General features: G+C 40.9%; 1 protein-coding gene across 1 annotated transcript in view; it reads left to right on the top strand.

Moving 5' to 3' along the window:
- LOC311227849 (adenylate cyclase type 4) overlaps positions 1–18,319 on the top strand; it is a 165,496-nt gene that overhangs the window by 92,756 nt on the left and 54,421 nt on the right. The window lies entirely within an intron of this gene.

Raw genomic sequence — 18,319 nt, 5'->3', positions numbered from 1 at the left:
CTTGGCACATCACGTAAAATTCACAAACTTTGTGCTATATATTGGGTCCTTGCCAATGTGCCACCAAAATACCGATCAGCATTACACGCTATACAGCTGGCAATGCTGGTAAAAGTGACAGACCTCCGTAGGTATGGATATGCAGCTGTACTTGCTCCATTGCTGCGTGATGTTCATACTCTGGAACAAGATGGTGTTTTCATTGAAAGAGTTGGTCAGAATGTCAAAGGCACAATCTGGTGTGTTTCTGCCGACAATCTGGGCGCTCATGGATTCGGTGGCTTTGTGGAGTCATTTAGAGCAGGCTATGTTTGCAGATTCTGTCTGGCCACAAGTGAACAGTTTCAAACAACTGAAGTCAGAGAGGGAGAGTTTTCTCTGAGAACCAAAGTCAGCCATGACCTGCATGTACAAACTGCACATGACACTTCGAGCAGCCATTTTGGTGTTAAAGGTGGCTGTGTCTTACGTGAATCCCTGAATTACTTTCATACAATCACAGGATTTCCTCCAGATATACTTCACGATCTTCTGGAAGGTATGGTTCCTGTGGAGCTTTCTCTCTGTGTTAAAGAGATGATTCGGCGAAAGTACTTCACTTTAGAGTATTTGAACAAAAAGATTGCATCATTCCCGTATCAGCACGCTGATAAAGTGGATAGACCTCACCCAATTCCCCAAACATTTGTTTCTCGAGGAACAATAGGAGGCAATGGGCATGAAAATGCCACTCTGCTCCGACTGCTTCCATTACTTGTAGGCAGTGTAGTACCAGTGGGTGATGCAGCATGGGCAGTTTTGATGGAGCTGAAAGAGGTGCTAGAGTTAGCATTGTGCCCATCATATACTGATGAAACCTTAGACTATTTTCAGTGCAAAATCAGTGATCATAGACAGGTACTATTAGAGGTTTTCCCTGCAGTTAAACTCCGTCCTAAACATCACTATGTGGAGCATTATCCCGCTCTAGTTAAGTGCTTTGGACCCCTGCTGCATGTTTGGACCATGCGATTTGAGGCCAAGCACCGCTTTTTCAAAAGAGTGGTGCATGACACTCAAAACTTCAAAAATATCTTGAAGACGATGGCAATCAGACACCAACACATGATGGCATATCATCTTGCTTCACCATCATATTTCAAGCCAAAAACCCAGGCATCCAGGGTTGACTCTGTTCTGGTTTCATCTCTACCAGCAGTAGCTCAGGTACACATTAGAGGACACACAGTTAGTGACACAATCTACCAGACATCAAAGGTAACCATTGATGGCACAGACTATGTCTGTGGAATGTTTCTCTCCGTCAGAGTCAGTGGTGGACTGTCTACATTTAGCCAAATAGAACAGATCTACCTTGTGAATAACGAGGTTTCTTTTCTGTGTCGAGACTATGACTCCTGGTATATAGAACATCTTAGGTCCTATGAGCTGTCAACCACACAACCACATCTGTCCATCTACCTACAGTCTGGTCTCAATGATACAGTCCCACTCTCAGCATACAAGATCGATGGTCTGCTGCTGCTGACTCCCAAGCGATTCATTCAAGTGAAACGGAACTGAGTCCAGCTAATGGTGAATAGTTATTTTATTAATCAATTATTGTGTCTTTATTCACTCGTTGTGTAATTGACCAGTTTATATTCTGTATAAGTTCATATTCTGTATATGTTAATAATGACGCTTTCTGTGTTGTGTTTATGATTACTCCTTAGGTCCTTGAGCTGCTGTCTGTCGACCGGACCACATCTGTCCACTGTCCATCTACCTGCAGTCTGGTCACAACGAAACAGTCCCACTCTCAGCATACAAGATCGATGGTCTGCTGCTGCTGCTGCTGACTCCCAAGCGATTCATTCAAGTTTCCATAGCACAATGGCAGCTGCCTCCCCACAACCCATGATCCTTCGTGTTGTTGAGCCAGACCGGGCTAGAAAATTAAAACTCAGTTCACGACCCGCCTCTGTTGATGCACTGATCACGATTATAAAAGAACAGTTGGAAATAGACCTTGACTTCAGTTTGCTGTATGAAGATCCAGACTTTGATGGGAAACTTACTTCCCTTGATGACATTACGGAATTGCCACAAAAAGCTGTTGTGCACATTTCACTTTCGCTCGACTCCAGCTCTCTCGCATCTACTGATATACTTTCAGATATATCATCTCCAGAACGTCTAAGCAGATGGCCTCCAGGTCCTTTTCCAGTTCCTACATTTGCATTCGATGTTGAGCTGAAACTTAGAGACGGAAACAACGAATTTGAGAAGAACAAGAGACACCTTAAGTTGACAAGAGACCTAAAGCACGACATCTTAGAAAAGCTTGCATCTACAATGTATGCTTTCAAGGCTTATCCAAATGATAAAGAGATAGCAGTGGCTTCTGCGGCTCTTGTCGCCAAACATCCCTGCTTGAAGGAAGCAGGATCTGAGACCGGCTGCAATGGATGGAAGAACAGCATCAAATTCAAGATGGGCAATTTCAGGAACAAGCTGAGACGGGCAGGATGTGAGGAGGTCACTGTAAATGCTGGAAAAAGAGGTAGAAGCAATCCTGATGGCGAACCTTCACATTCCAACATTAAAAGACCCAAGCGAGCAGAAGTAAACTTCCTACCCAACTATCCCCAAGGAGAGGATTCCTTGAGGCTTGAGCAGTTGAGGCAGACAATTGCTGAAGAAGTCAAGAAGACTGAGAAGAACCTGCCCCTCATTAGAAAGCTGATGCAGACCACATTTGCCCTGCGCCGACAGACCATAGTAAAGTCCAGACCACCAGTGAAAGAGCTCATGGACCTCTGGCCTGCTCTCAAAATGGAGTCTGAGGTAATATAGATCAGCTCTCTCTTTCCTGTGTTAACATTTGGCACATTCTGTGTGTTTTAAAGTGAAACTTGTGATTCTTAAGCCTGGTTTATATACTCTAGCGGCGCATCTGCGTGTGTTCTGTGCGCCCCCGCGAGCTAGTCATCAGCGACCGATTCCGCAAAGCATGTAATGACATGGTTGACCAGAAATCCCGCCGTCATGCTCTGAAGCCCAAACCAAACAAAGTAAGAGATCCACCAAGTTGAAGTGACTAATTGATGTTGATATACTATATTGTCCTGCTGTTTTTAAATATAGGTGTATGCAGAGTTCCAGCTGATTACCAACCAGAACCTGCCCAACACATTCTACGCTGAGCTTGACCGCCATCTTCCTCGACTGATGACGTTATTCAGACAGAAGGCGTCCAAAACTGGGAACACAGCAGATGCTTTGGCTCACATTTTAAAAATCCACGATGAACAGGTGAATAGATTATTATACATGTCATAGGTCGAACCTCTGTAACATTGAACAGGTTCAATGATTCAAATGAGCATTTGAATTTTACAATTAGTCCACCATTGTGTTTGCCATTTTTCTGATTGCATTAAAGATGTGAACATGTTATTTGTGGACATATCTGATTGGACTGTTTAAAATCCGCTTTGTTCAGTAAACATTTCCATATAATACAATTATTTTTCTTCTTCTTAATCTTACATCTTAATAGGAAATCCATGATGTTCACACCAGGCGTACCACTGTTCTCCATGCCCTGCCTGTGTATCTGCATGAGGAAGTCGCTGGATTTTTCAAAACCTGCACAGTGAGTCCGAGTAAAAATTATTTACAGTACAACTGTATATTAAGTGAACAGTTAATCAAAATGCTAAGTATCAGTCTTCCTTCCTTCCAGGTCTGCCTTGTGAAATAGATATTTGATCTCGACGGGACTAACCTGGTTAAATAAAAATAACCTTCTCACCAAAAAAAAATTTCTAACTAAAATATAAACAACTTACAAACACAACTCCATATACTTAGCGTTGTGCTGCACTTTGTAGAAACCATGGATTTATTTGTGATTATTATGTCACTTTCATTCCTTCAGGACACGTCTGATGAGCCAGAGCTTCAGGGTGTTGCAGTGGCCCTCCTTACTTTCATCAGTGACGACCATGACACAAGTCCAGTTCACTACCAGCCTGTGACAATCTCTATTGTCATTGAAAGTCATATCATGATCAGCTTCCCCAGATTTGGTGATTCCTTCCTGTAATGTTTGGACTAATCTATGCACTACCCCAAAGCACTTACCAACACCTCAAAAGTGTGTCTATAGAAACTCATCTGAAATGTCTTGTCATGTCAAAATAATACCTTCAAAAGTTGCTGTACTACTTTGCAGATGTTCAGCCAATAGGTCCAAACTACTCAATGTACCTTGTTCTTTATTTTTTATGTAATATGTTTACATTTGAGAGTTTTACAGTTCGAATTTTCTTAACCGTCTATAGCTGGCATTATTGTAATTTCATCCAAGTAAGTTTTAGAGTTGAAAGAGTTTATCAGAATCTCAAAGGCAACATCCAAGTCCCAAACGTTTGTTTCTCGAGGAACAATAGGAGGCAATGGGCATAAATGCCACTCTGCTCTGACTGCTTCCATTGCTTGTAGGCAGTGGTAGAGTTAGTGTTCTCAGTACAGAGTACAAGGCGATATACCAGGAGCCATAAACGCAACACAGAAGCGTTATTATTAACATATACAGAATATGAACTTATACAGAATATGAACTGGTCAATTACACAACTAGAGTGAATAAAGACACAATAATTGATTAATAAAATAACTATTCACCATTAGCTGGACTCCGTTTCCGTTCCGTTTCACTTGAATGAATCGCTTGGGAGTCAGCAGCAGCAGACCATCGATCTTGTATGCTGAGAGTGGGACTGTATCCTTGAGACCTTGTAGGCAGTAGTATACTGCCCTGTCAAGGGCTAACCGCAGTAACTTGAAAAAAGTTAAAATTTAGTTATGAGTGAAATTGACCTTGTCAATAAATGTTTTATCTTGTGACCAAGTTTCAGATGTTAATGTCGCTCAGTTTTGGAGATATGGGGTTTTAAAAACTGCAGTAACTACAAAATCACACTCAAAACCCAGGCAGACCGCAGTAACTTCCAAACAGTGAAAAATGGCTTTAAAGTGTTTTGACTTGCCATCCAAAATGTGTTATAGGTAAATAGATGATAGTACCCAGATTTAACATGTATTAATGAAGTAATCTTTAGGCATACAAAAATATGACATAATTATTTTAATTAACCCCAAAAAAGCAGATATTGCACTCTGCTGCACGATTTCCTTAAATAATTATACAGGTAATGTACAGGCAAAGTGCAGTAACTTCAAATACAATGTTGTTTTCCCTCCAGCTTTCATAACTTAACCTAGCCATTTTGAAAATGAAATTTAATACCTGAATATATTGGAATGATGATGATCCAAATAAAATGGCTAGGTGAAGTTATGAAAGCTGGAGGGAAAACAACATTGCATTTGAAGTTACTGCACTTTGCCTGTACATTACCTGTATAATTATTTAAGGAAATCGTGCAGCAGAGTGCAGTATCTGCTTTTTTGGGGTTAATTAAAATAACTACGTCATATTTTTGTATGCCTAAAGATTACTTCATTAATACATGTTAAATCTGGGTACTATCATCTATCTACCTATAACACATTTTGGATGGCAAGTCAAAAAACTTTAAAGCCATTTTTCTCAGTTTCACTGTTTGGAAGTTACTGCGGTCTGCCTTGACAGGGCAGTATAGTTAGTGTACTGTATAGTGTTCTTAGTACAGAGTACTGTAGTGTTCTAGTTATCATTCTGCAAACATAGCCTGCTCTAAATGACGGATGGTGCCTCTGACATTCTGACTAACTCTTTCAATGAAAACACCATCTTGTTCCATGATACATCATGGAGCAAATACATGCAGCTGCATTTCCATATGTAGGTATGTGCACTATTAACAGTATTGCCAGCTGTATAGCATGTAATGTGGGTTGGTATTTTGGTTCCACATTGGCAGGACCCAATATACAGCACAACGTTTGTGAATTTTACATGTGCCAAGCGGATTGACAATTTTCAGATAATCTATACATTTTATTCTGTACTGTACATAGATACACTGTGTTATCCCAACGGTCACAATAGTTGCCGTCAACATGTTTGCTCATTCTATGACCACACTATACAAATTTGAGTAATTCAGCCAGGATGTAAACGGCTCTGGTCATGTGCACTGCACATATTGAGACCCTTTATTATTTCAACATTTGCTGGAAATACATTGATACATCATTCAGTAACATTTTCAGAGCCTTATAACAAACATTATTACACTATTGTGACCAGAGGGATTAAATGTGTAATATACATTACATTGTATGTACATGTTATAACATGCATGTATTTATTTTCTATATATATTTTCTATATATATATATTTTCAATTTTAACATTGCCATAATGTTGTAGAGGGCAACACAATGTTTTTGTAAGATAAATAGATGTATACTCTTTGAATAGAAATAAATATAAAGAGTTTGAAGTTGTAACACAATGTTTTTGTAAGATAAATAGTTTCGATGAAGAACAAAACCTCCTAAATGCATAAAAAAAAAGGGGAAAACTTCATATCTGCACTTTGCAAGGCACTAATACCTGGTCGGTATTGTTAACATATATAGTCCAAAAACAGTGTACATTGCTAACATACAGATTATATATGTATACTCTTTTATACTCTTTGAATAGAAAAAAATAAAAGAGTTGTTTGAAGTTGATATAATGTGCTTGTGTAGTTATTTTTCTGTTAACTTTTTCACATGGATTTTAAAACTGAACCTTAAGTTATAGTAACTGCAAATATTTGAGTTGATTAACTTAAAAATTTGAGTTGATTAACTTAAAAGAAATGAGGCATGGGATGGCCTCAATGTCGTTGAGTTCTGTTAACTTAATCACATGGATTTAAGGTTGAACCTTAAGTCACAGTAACTGAACATATTTGAGTTGCCTCCACTTGAGAACCTTAAGTCACAGTAACTGAACATATTTGAACTGCCTTAACTGAGAACTGTAAGTCACAGTAACTGAACATATTTGAGTTGACACCACTTGAGAACCTTAAGTCACAGTAACTGAACATATTTGAACTGCCTTAACTGAGAACTGTGAGTCACAGTAACTGAACATATTTGAGTTGACACTACTTGAGAACCTTAAGTCACAGTAACTGAATATATTTGCATTGCCTTAACTGAGAACTGTAAGTCACAGTAACTGAACATATTTGAGTTGACACCACTTGAGAACCTTAAGTCACAGTAACTGAACATATTTGAACTGCCTTAACTGAGAACTGTAAGTCACAGTAACTGAACATATTTGAGTTGACACCACTTGAGAACCTTAAGTCACAGTAACTGAATATATTTGAATTGCCTTAACTGAGAACTGTAAGTCACAGTAACTGAACATATTTGAGTTGACACCACTTGAGAACCCTAAGTCACAGTAACTGAATATATTTGAATTGCCTTAACTGAGAACTGTAAGTCACAGTAACTGCACATATTTGAGTTGACACCACTTGAGAACCTTAAGTCACAGTAACTGAATATATTTGAATTGCCTTAACTGAGAACTGTAAGTCACAGTAACTGAACATATTTGAGTTGACACCACTTGAGAACCTTAAGTCACAGTAACTGAATATATTTGAATTGCCTTAACTGAGAACTGTAAGTCACAGTAACTGAACATATTTGAGTTGACTCCACTTGAGAACTGTAAGTCAGAGTAACTGACCATATTTGATTTGACTTAACTGAGAACCTTAAGTCACAGTAACAGACCATATTTGAGTTGCCTTAACTGAGAATTGTAAGTCTTAGCCAACTGAAAACATTTGAGTTTATCAACTTAAAAAAATTGAGGCATGGGATGGCCTCAATTTTTTTAAGTTCTGGAAACTTATTCGGGTTTACAGTGAACGTGATACATTACATTGTGTTTATATGTGACACATCGGCGTATTTAGACCACTATCAGTAGGGCACGTGCCCTACTGATGATCATCTGTGCCCCAGTGATAAAAAAAAAAAAAAAAAATTAACAAATGTTTTTTATTTTCCCTTTTTTAACATGATCAAATGATCATTTAACATGATCAAATAATTATTATAATATTTTTTACTTCGCTTTGAAATATTATAGTGAAATATTTTACACTGCATTTATCTTGTTGAAATCCTCCAACAGGCTCTTTTTTGTAAGTTGACTGGTTTGCACACCAATAATACAGTGCAATAATAGAATAGTAGAATAGATAGTAAAATTATGCAATAGAATGGCCAGAGTAAAATAGTGCAGTACAATCAACAGCGGGGTGTATTAGAAGGCTATGGTGAAGAGGTACGTTTCTAGCTTATTTCTGAAAATATTAAGATATCTAGCTTCCCTAATGTCCATAGGTAGTGTGTTCCATAACTTTGGTGCATAGTTAGCAAAGGCTGCATCCCTGATTTTCTTTAGACTGTGGCTTGGAACCTTCAATAGACCAGTAGTAGATGATCGCAATGTTTATACTTTGTATATAAGGAGGAGGACCTTGAAATCAATTCTAAATGTTACCAGAAGCCAGTGTAGGTTACTTACTTGTAACTTCGGGTTTGATCCAAGGAGTAAGTTGCCCCATATTGCTCTGTAACATTTCTCTTTTTGTTATAGGACCGACTAGTAGGATTTCAGTTTTGCCCTCATTTAATTTTAGGAAGTTGTTCGTCATCCATTTGTTTATTGCTAAGAGACAGGCGGAAATGGAGTTTATAGCTGTGTGATCATTTGGTTCAGCGGAGATGTACAATTGTGTGTCATCTGCGTAACTATGGAAACATACATTGTGCTTTCTAATGATGTCTCCTCAATGTTCAATGTTCAATGCAATGTTCAATGCAAGTAAAGCACTTTAAACTTTAAGTATGACTAAATGCTTTCTTGACTATATATATATAGTAACTGTTCCAAAATGCATAGATTTCTATGTATTTTAGGGGTTTGGGTGGCTAGCTCTTTTTAATATAAATGTCAGATTGTTTTATTTATTTCATAGATTTCTATGCATTTCAGGAGTTTGGGGGGCTGGCTCCCCAAAATAATTAAATAACATAACCCTAACCTAACCCTAAAACCAAAATAAAGTTAAAAAAAAATTGTTACAAAATCCACCCATTTTCGCCCACAAACCGGCCAAAACCGGTCAAATTTTACTCATAGTTTTTGGTGCCCTTCTGTGCCCTACTGAAGTGCTGGGTCTAGATACGCCCCTGATGTGACATAGCCAAGTTAACAACGTTTCAATCCCTTAAGTCTCTAAACAATTCGGCTAGCTAACGTTAGCCATTAGCAAAGAACGCTAGCCTAGCCACAAGCTAGCGGCAACATTCATTCATTTACACTAACACAGTGCACATGCAAATATTATCTGCAGGCTGCATTAGCAGCCAGCAGCCAACGTGATACATTACATTGTGTTTATATGTGACATAGCCAAGTTAACAACATTTCATTCAATCCCTTAATCAAGTCTAAACAATTCGGCTAGCTAACGTTAGCCATTAGCAAAGAACGCTAGCCTAGCCACAAGCTAGCGGCAACATTCATTCATTTACACTAACACAGTGCACATGCAAATATTATCTGCAGGCTGCATTAGCAGCCAGCAGCCAACGTGATACATTACATTGTGTTTATGTGTGACATAGCCAAGTTAACAACATTGTTCTCTAAACAGTTAGCTAACGTTAGCATCCAGGCTAATCAGGCTTTCGTTTTACAAACACTACAACTTACTTTTTTCTGATCCAGGTGCATAAGTCCACTTCTTCATGTTGCTCAGTTGCTGGTTTATACTTCGGTCCTAATGTTGGCGCAAAGTTTAATTTAGCCTACTGTGTGTTTTTACAGCTGTACTGTAAACTACTAGCTACAAGTTAGCTTGCCTTCACAGTCCAAGATGGCACGTTCACGTCAACTACAACTACACTAGTCTTCAACTGAGATAAAACAAAAAGATATATCATCCAGTGCACAACAATAAGTGAACAAGTGAATAAAGATCTTAAAATATGAATGATTATATTAGGCAAATTAATGTTCTTCTTCAGGCAAAATGCACACATGAGATGATGGAACACAACTTTGACTAGAACACTGACGCCAGTCCAGCTGCAGTTCTGCATGTATTTTACCAGGCAGACTCTGATTGGATTTCAAAGGCTGCCAATCATTCATCCTCCGTGTATTATTGGATTGTCAAGGCTGTCAATCATTCAATGAATTTGAATTTGTGTTTCACGTGTTGTCATAGAGAAACCTCCACTGATACACACATATACACACTCATACACACGCACACACACAGTAATCCTACCCCAAGGGCACTATTCCTCTTTCACTTTCACTTTCCTCTTGTTTCAGCCTGACATGAGCTTCCATTCCCTCTCGCTGGTGTTCATTCCCTGAGCCCAGCAGCCACAGTGCACTCATTACACCCTAATCGTGTCTTTTGTCTGCCGCTCAGAGCGCAGATACACTCATTACACCGTCTCAAGGCTTAAGATGGTGTAATGAGTGTATCTGTGCTCTGAGTGGCACAAAAAAAACACGATAACGATACTGAGCTTGAGACTCAGTATCACAGTATCGTTATCGTGGTTTTTGTGTGCCACTCAGCACGCAGATTGTGAATCCTATAGTCTGCAGTGTCGGCTGACCATTACTTATTCATGGTGGTTTGTATAGGGATACCGTTTGCCTGGGGATACGGGCCTCATTAACTAGAGATACAAGATACTCTGGCGTGGAGTTATGTAATGGTGAGATAGCATAAGAGTGGCTGGAATGCTTCTGCGTGTGTGCGTGTGTGTGTGTGTGTGTGTGTGTGTGTGTGTGTGTGTGTGTGTGTGTGTGTGTGTGTGTGTGTGTGTGTGTGTGGTGTGTGTGTGTGTGTGTGTGTGTGTGTGTGTGTGTGTGTGTGTGTGTGTGTGTGTGTGTGTATGTGTGTGTGTGTGTGTGTGTGTGTGTGTGTGTGTGTGTGTGTGTGTGTGTGTATGTTTGTGTGTGGTGGAGACAATATTTTCTGTTTCCATGAGATGCCCTCCAAGGTGTGCGAAACCCTGTTAAAGGAACGCGCCAGCATTATGGGAAGTCAGATAGACGGTCAGATAGAAGATATACACCAATTTCCTCTCTGTGCGCTCAGTAGAAAGCATGGGCGGAGTTTATGGGGGTTCAGGGGGTGCATTGCACCCCCTGGTGGCGGGGGGTGAAATTGCCTTTTTTTTTTTTTTTTTTTTTTTATCAAGATTATTTTTATTTTAATAAAATTATAATAATTGTGAGAAACAAATCTGAATTCTATTATGTTTTGTTTTACAATACATTCATTTTATAGTAGTAATCATGTCACATTATAAGGCGAACCTTCTGTAGTGTGGCAGTGAAAGGGTTAACGGCAACGCGCGGCCAGCAGCAGCAGCAGCAGCGCGATACAAAGCCACTTATTCTGAGATGATAATTAATGTATCTGGATAACCAATGCACGAATTTTGTCGAGGCAGGTAGCGTTATTTCGGGAAAATTGATATCTATAGCCTGGTATATTTTTCGTCCACGAAAAATGGAGGCTGTAATAATTATTATTGCTCGAGAGTCTCTATGAATAATAATAATTAGAGCCTAAGTCAGTTAAAAATGATCCCCGTAGTGCTGTGTGTGTGAGTGTGTGTGTGTGCTGCTGTACTACCTAAATGAAATAAAAAATTAGGGGTTAGGGCATTGTAAAAACGCTAAAATAATAAAATAAAGGTCAAAAAAAATCGCGCGCGCCCGCTGCGCGTGCGCGCGGGTATAGTTCGCCAAGCAGTCGCACCCCCTGGCGTCAAGTTCAAACTCCGCCTATGGTAGAAAGTGATACGCCTAAAACCCCCAGAGTTTGAAAGCTAGGCTAGCTGATCCGTATCCGCTTACGTTAGTTTGTGCTGATGTGACAATGTTCACCTTAATTTACGCTACAGTAAGTAAAACAGCAGAGGCACCAAAAATAGATATGCTTTGTTAATGCTTTGTCGAATGAGACGCTGCTGTGATGGCTGCCTTTCTGATCGCTCCGACGAGACTGTGCTTTATTTTGTTAATTTTTATAGTATTAGGAGTTTTATTTGCACCAACTGTTGGTGCATTATATGTGTATGACCGTCAGTCAATCATTGACATTGGATTACGGGAAACTTACCAACTGGATTACTCGCTGGATCAACTTTCCGAACCACATCAATGGCCGGAAGAAATCCTCCGGAGACTAGGACCGGATCCTTTGTTCCTAGACCCCAGGAAAAGACGTCGAGGAAAAAGGTCTGGGATCCGAAACAGGCTGAGATCCAGACGACACCGTACACCACTTCCCAGTATATTGCTAGCCAATGTACAATCAATAGACAATAAACTGGATGACATCCGAGCAAGGATTCAATATCAAAGAGACGTTAGGGACTGCAATGTCCTTTGCTTCACCGAAACTTGGCTAACACCGGAGGTTCCAGATCACGCGATTCAACCAACGGATCACTTCTTTATCCATAGGAAGGATCGGACACAATCAGAGTCCGGTAAACAACGTGGTGGAGGTATTGCCTTCATGTTTAACAAAAATTGGAGTGATCCAACGAATGTGAAGGAATTATCCAACTACTGCTCCCCAGAACTGGAATATATAACCATCAAGTGTCGTCCTTTCTTCCTCCCGAGGGAGTTAACGGCGATCGTCCTGGTCGGAGTGTATATTCCACCGCAAGCCAACAACAACGCCGCGCTCTCCAGACTACACGACGAGGTAAATAATATACAAGCGACGAACGTTAACGCCGCCATTTTAGTACTGGGAGATTTCAATAGCGCCAATCTGAGAAAGGTATTGCCTGATTTCTACCAGCATGTGACTTGCAACACCAGAGGCGGTAACATCCTAGATCACTGTTACACGCAATTTAAAGGTGGCTACAAGGCTCATTCTGATAGTGGCTTTGGCAAGTCAGATCACGCATCCATTTTCCTTACACCAAAGTACAGACAAAGAATTAAAAGTACTCCCGTAGTCTCGCGAGAGGTGCAGAAATGGGATGTGACGTCAGATAACATGTTCCACAACACAGACTGGATTGTATTCCGCGACACAGATAACATTAATGCCTACACGGAGACAGTGCTGGACTATGTCTGTACTAGGGTGAAAGAAACAATCCCCACTACCAAAATGAAAGTTTACCCAAATCAAAAACCCTGGGTAGACAAATCCGTCCGTGAAGCCCTGAGAGAGCGCACCAAAGCATACAATGACGGCCTAGTGGCAGGCAACATGAATGACCACAAGGTGGCGCAACACAACGTAAGGAGGACAGTGTCAGAGGCCAAACGGCGCTACAGGGATAAAATTGAACTCCAGTTTGAACAAGCTGACTCTAGAGCTATGTGGCAGGGGCTCAAAACGATGACAGACTACAAAGGCGCCTCCCTCAAACTGAACAATGACATCTCCTTAGCAAACGACCTCAATACCTTCTATGCGAGGTTTGATGCTGGTAATAACAACACCAGCTCACAAGCCTCGGCAATGGGGGGGGGGGGGTCGGCTGCTGATGGAGGCGCAGTGTTCAGGGTAACAGAGCATGAGGTGAGGCGGACCTTTAAAAAAGTGAATATCAGGAAGGCAGCAGGTCCGGACGGCATCCCCGGCCGCGTCCTAAAAGTCTGTGCCGACCAACTGGCCCCAGTATTCACTGACATATTTAACCTGTCCTTAGAACAGGCTGTCATCCCCACCTGCCTGAAGAAGTCCACTATTATCCCTGTACCCAAAAAATCCAAGCCTGCTTGCCTCAACGACTACCGCCCTGTAGCTCTCACCTCCATAGCCATGAAGTGCTTTGAGAAGCTAGTAAAGGGCTACATCTGCTCCTCCCTCCCCATCAACATGGACCCCCTGCAATTTGCATACCGCCCCAACAGGTCCACGGAGGACGCCATATCCCATGTGCTGCACACAGCAGCATCACACCTGGACAAGAGGCAGGGGAACTATGTGAGAATGCTATTCATCGACTACAGCTCGGCATTCAATACCATAGTCCCCTCCATACTCATAGCCAAGCTCAGGGACCTGGGCTTGGGCTATGACCTCTGCCAGTGGGTCTTGGACTTCCTGACTGGCAGACCCCAGGTGGTGAGAGCAGGCAACTGCACCTCCTCATCCATCACCCTCAACATAGGGGCCCCCCAGGGCTGTGTTCTGAGTCCCCTCCTCTACTCCCTGTACACACACGACTGTGTGGCTCAGCGGAGTAGCAATACAATCGTCAAATTTGCTGACGACACAGTGGTGGTGGGCCTGATCTCTGCCAACGACGAGAGGGCCTACCTGGAAGAGGTCAAGGTCCTGGCGGGATGGTGCCAGGAAAACAGCCTCTCCCTGAACGTCAGCAAAACAAAGGAGATGATTGTGGACTTCAGGAGGGCGGGGGTCAAGGACTACAGCCCCCTCAGCATCGACGGGGCACCGGTTGAGAGAGTCAACAGCTTCAAGTACCTCGGAGCCCACATATCCGAGGACTTGAAATGGACCATACACATTAACAGTGTGGTGAAGAAGGCACGACAACGCCTCTACTTCCTCAGGCGCCTAAGGAAGTTCCAAGTCAGCCAGAAGATCCTTAAGAACTTCTACTCATGTACAATAGAGAGCATCTTGACCGGCAACATCACCTCCTGGTTTGGGAATAGCACTGCAAAAGACCAAAGCAGACTACAAAGAGTGACACGTTCAGCCGAACGCACAATTGGAGGGGGGCTCCCCACTCTCCAGAACATTTACAACAAGCGTTGCAAGGGGAAGGCTAAGAGAATTATTAAGGACTCGAGCCACCCGAACAACTGCCTCTTTGAACTGCTGCCGTCAGGCAAGCGACACAGGAGTCTCAAGGCGAGCACAGAAAGACTCAGAAGTAGCTTCTATCCCCAGGCCATCAGGCTGCTAAACGAACAATGAATGAACACTACACAACAACAAACACCAACACACATAGCACACACATCCACACGCACACACTCACTTTAAACAAACACACTATAGCACCCACTACACACACTTTATAGCACACACCCACTTTAAACAAACACACTGTAGCACCCACTCCCCACACTTTATATTTATGGATGAAGGATTGCACTACAACTCGTACACCTTACTGTAAATTGTACCTAAAATTGTACCTCATCCCATTTCTGCTTTGCACTAGATAGTACTGTACATTAGTACACTGCATAGTATTGTGTATTGTATATTATATGGTAACTCAGAACATTGTACATATGTCTATACCGAACAACTGTGACCTCATTCTTCTTCTAAATTCATGCTATATTATGTTATTATGTTATTTGATACTATCTTGTCTAGCACAGTCTCTGGAGCGTAACAGTAAGAAGCATTTTGTATGAAAGTATTCTGTACTTCTGTATGACAACTATTAAAGAACTTGAACTTGAACTTGAGACGCTAAACCGAGGTCCTTACTGAATCTCGGTCGTTAAAGAACCCAGGACGCCTATTGCAAAGAGTAGGGGGTTCCCCGATGTTCCTGGCCAAATTCCCAAGGTCAAGGTCTCTGACATCAAGGCCACCTAATCATCCCTTCCCCTTAATTGGCTGATATCAATCCCTGACTCCTGAGCCGTTCAGCCATTGGAGCTGATCGTGGATTTTAGGAGAACACAGCAGGGGACACACACACCACTGTGGATAAACGGGGCTACCATGGACAGGGTGAGCAGCTTCAAGTACCTGGGGGTCCACATCTCAGAAGACCTGACATGGACAACACACATAGACTCAGTCGTAAAGAAGGCGAAGCAGCGCCTCTACCACCTGAGACAGTTAAGGAAGTTCAGAGTATCAGGGAAGATACTCCAGTCCTTCTACTCCGGAGCTGTAGAGAGCATCTTGACTGGAAACATCACTGCCTGGTATGGAAACAGCAAGGCACAGGACAAGAAGGCCCTACAGAGAGTGGCACTACCACCCCTGCAGGTTTTATATAACAAGAGGTGCAAATCCAGAGCCTGCAGAATAATGAAAGACCCTCACCACCCCAACAACAGCCTGTTCAAGCTGCTGCGGTCAGGCAAACGCCTGCGAACACCAGCAACTAGACAGGAGTGGTTCTTGTATAGTAAATAGATGGATATAGCAAGTAAGCATAAGAACACATAGTATAACTGTAGATTGTATAGTATAGCATTGTATAGTAGTGTACATAAGACCCAGTGCCTCATCCGTAGCTAACATTGTATTGCACTATCGCAGGACCTTAGCATGTCTTACCATGCTTTTTGAAAAATGTATGTACATTATACCTGTTATGTCTTATTCTTATTACTTGTATTATTGCACAAATGTCTTATTCTCATTCCTATTCTTATTACTTGTATTATTGCACAATCGCTGCAGGCATGACCCCCCGCATTTCACTGTATGCTTGTATGCCGTGACAAATAAAACTCTTGACTTGACTTTACTTGATTGTGTAGTGTGATGTGTGCCTGGTGCCAGTGTATAGCAGCCATTGAGCCTGCATAGCCCAAGGAGGCAATTTCCACCCTACATTGTGGGGAGCGCTGTGAGTGTCTAGAAAAGCGCTATATAAATGCAATGAATTATTATTATTAACAATAGATTGAATAAATAGCTACATGCAGAATTAATAGAATAGAATAGAAAGCTTTATTGTCAATGTCATTGTACATAACATAATGAAATTAGGAGTGCTACTCCTGATCAGTGCAGTTAAAAACTAAATAGATAGGACAACTACAATACATATTCATCCCTCCATGCTACACATATCACTCACTCCATGCTACACATATCATTCACTTACAAAGCTAAATGGCTCACCTGCTTGCATGGTGCATATGTGGTGCATCCCCACCTTACTGTACGTGTCCAAGATTAATCTCCTTCGGGACAATAAAGTCTATCTTATTTTATCTTATCTTATCTTGTCTTATCTTATCGTATCCTATCTTATCTTATTTTATCTCATCTTATCTTATCTTATTTTATCTTATCTTATCTTGTCTTATCTTATCTTGTCTTATCTTATTTTATCTTATCTTATCTTATCTTATTTGATCTTATCTTATCTTATCTTATTTTATCGTATCTTATCTTATCTTATCTTATTTTATCTTATCTTGTCTTATCTTATCTTATTTTATCGTATCTTATCTTATCTTATCTTGTATTATCTTATCTTATCTAGTCTTATCTTATCTTATCTTATCTTGTCTTATCTTGTCTTATCTTGTCTTATCTTATCTTATCTTATCTTATCTTATCTTATCTTGTCTTATCTTGTCTTATCTTGTCTTATCTTGTCTTATATTATCTTATCTTGTCTTATCTTATCTTATCTTGTATTATCTTATCTTATCTAGTCTTATCTTATCTTATCTTATCTTATCTTGTATTATCTTATCTTATCTAGTCTTATCTTATCTTATCTTATCTTATCTTATCTTATCTTGTCTTATCTTGTCTTATCTTGTCTTATCTTATCTTATCTTGTCTTATCTTGTCTTATCTTATCTTATGATGTTGTTGATTGGTAGAGTCCTTTCTCAGCACAGTCCATGCCGTGCTTCATACTGGATATCCAGCTCCTCCTTAGTTAGCCACAGAGCTAATGTAAACTGAATGGGGCCAATGTAAAAATGTCTTCGCTGTTCTGCTGTGGAGTAGGTGTCAGCGTTCACGTCAGGGCCTGGACAGACTGAAGCCTGACCACATTACTTTACATTAGTCTGTGGCTCCTAACCGGAGCTGTGGGTGTCCAGTGTGAAGAGCAGCAGGGATTGAGCTGAGAAATTACTCTACATACAGCATCATGGGCAAGTAGGGGCTGGGGGACAGAAATTCAGAATTTACCCTTTAATATAATCTGTGGATTAAAATATCATCTTTAAAATGTGTGCATGTGTGTGCGTGCGTGTGTGTGTCCCCATCAAAGCTGCCTCCTCCATCGAGTCTTTTTTTACATCTAAACTCAAAACTCACCTATTTCTTAGCCTTCCCTGACTCACTCTGACTCTTGCCTTGTTTGTTTTGACGTGTTGTTCTGTTTCCTTGTCTGTCCGTTGGTTGTTTATATTTTCTGTTTATTTTATACTTTAGGAGCACTTTTTTATTTTATTTTTAGCTACAGTATGCGACTTACTGTGAACCACTTTGGTTGACAAGTGTCATGTCTAAATGTGCTATACATTTGATTGATTGAGTGTGTGTGTGTGTGTGTGTGTGTGTGTGTGTGTGTG

Source organism: Notolepis coatsorum (assembly GCF_963971535.1).
Source record: "Notolepis coatsorum genome assembly, chromosome: 4".
NCBI lineage: Eukaryota > Metazoa > Chordata > Actinopteri > Aulopiformes > Paralepididae > Notolepis > Notolepis coatsorum.
The sequence above is the reverse complement of the archived record's forward strand: the minus strand, read 5'-3'. Positions and strand labels throughout refer to the sequence as shown.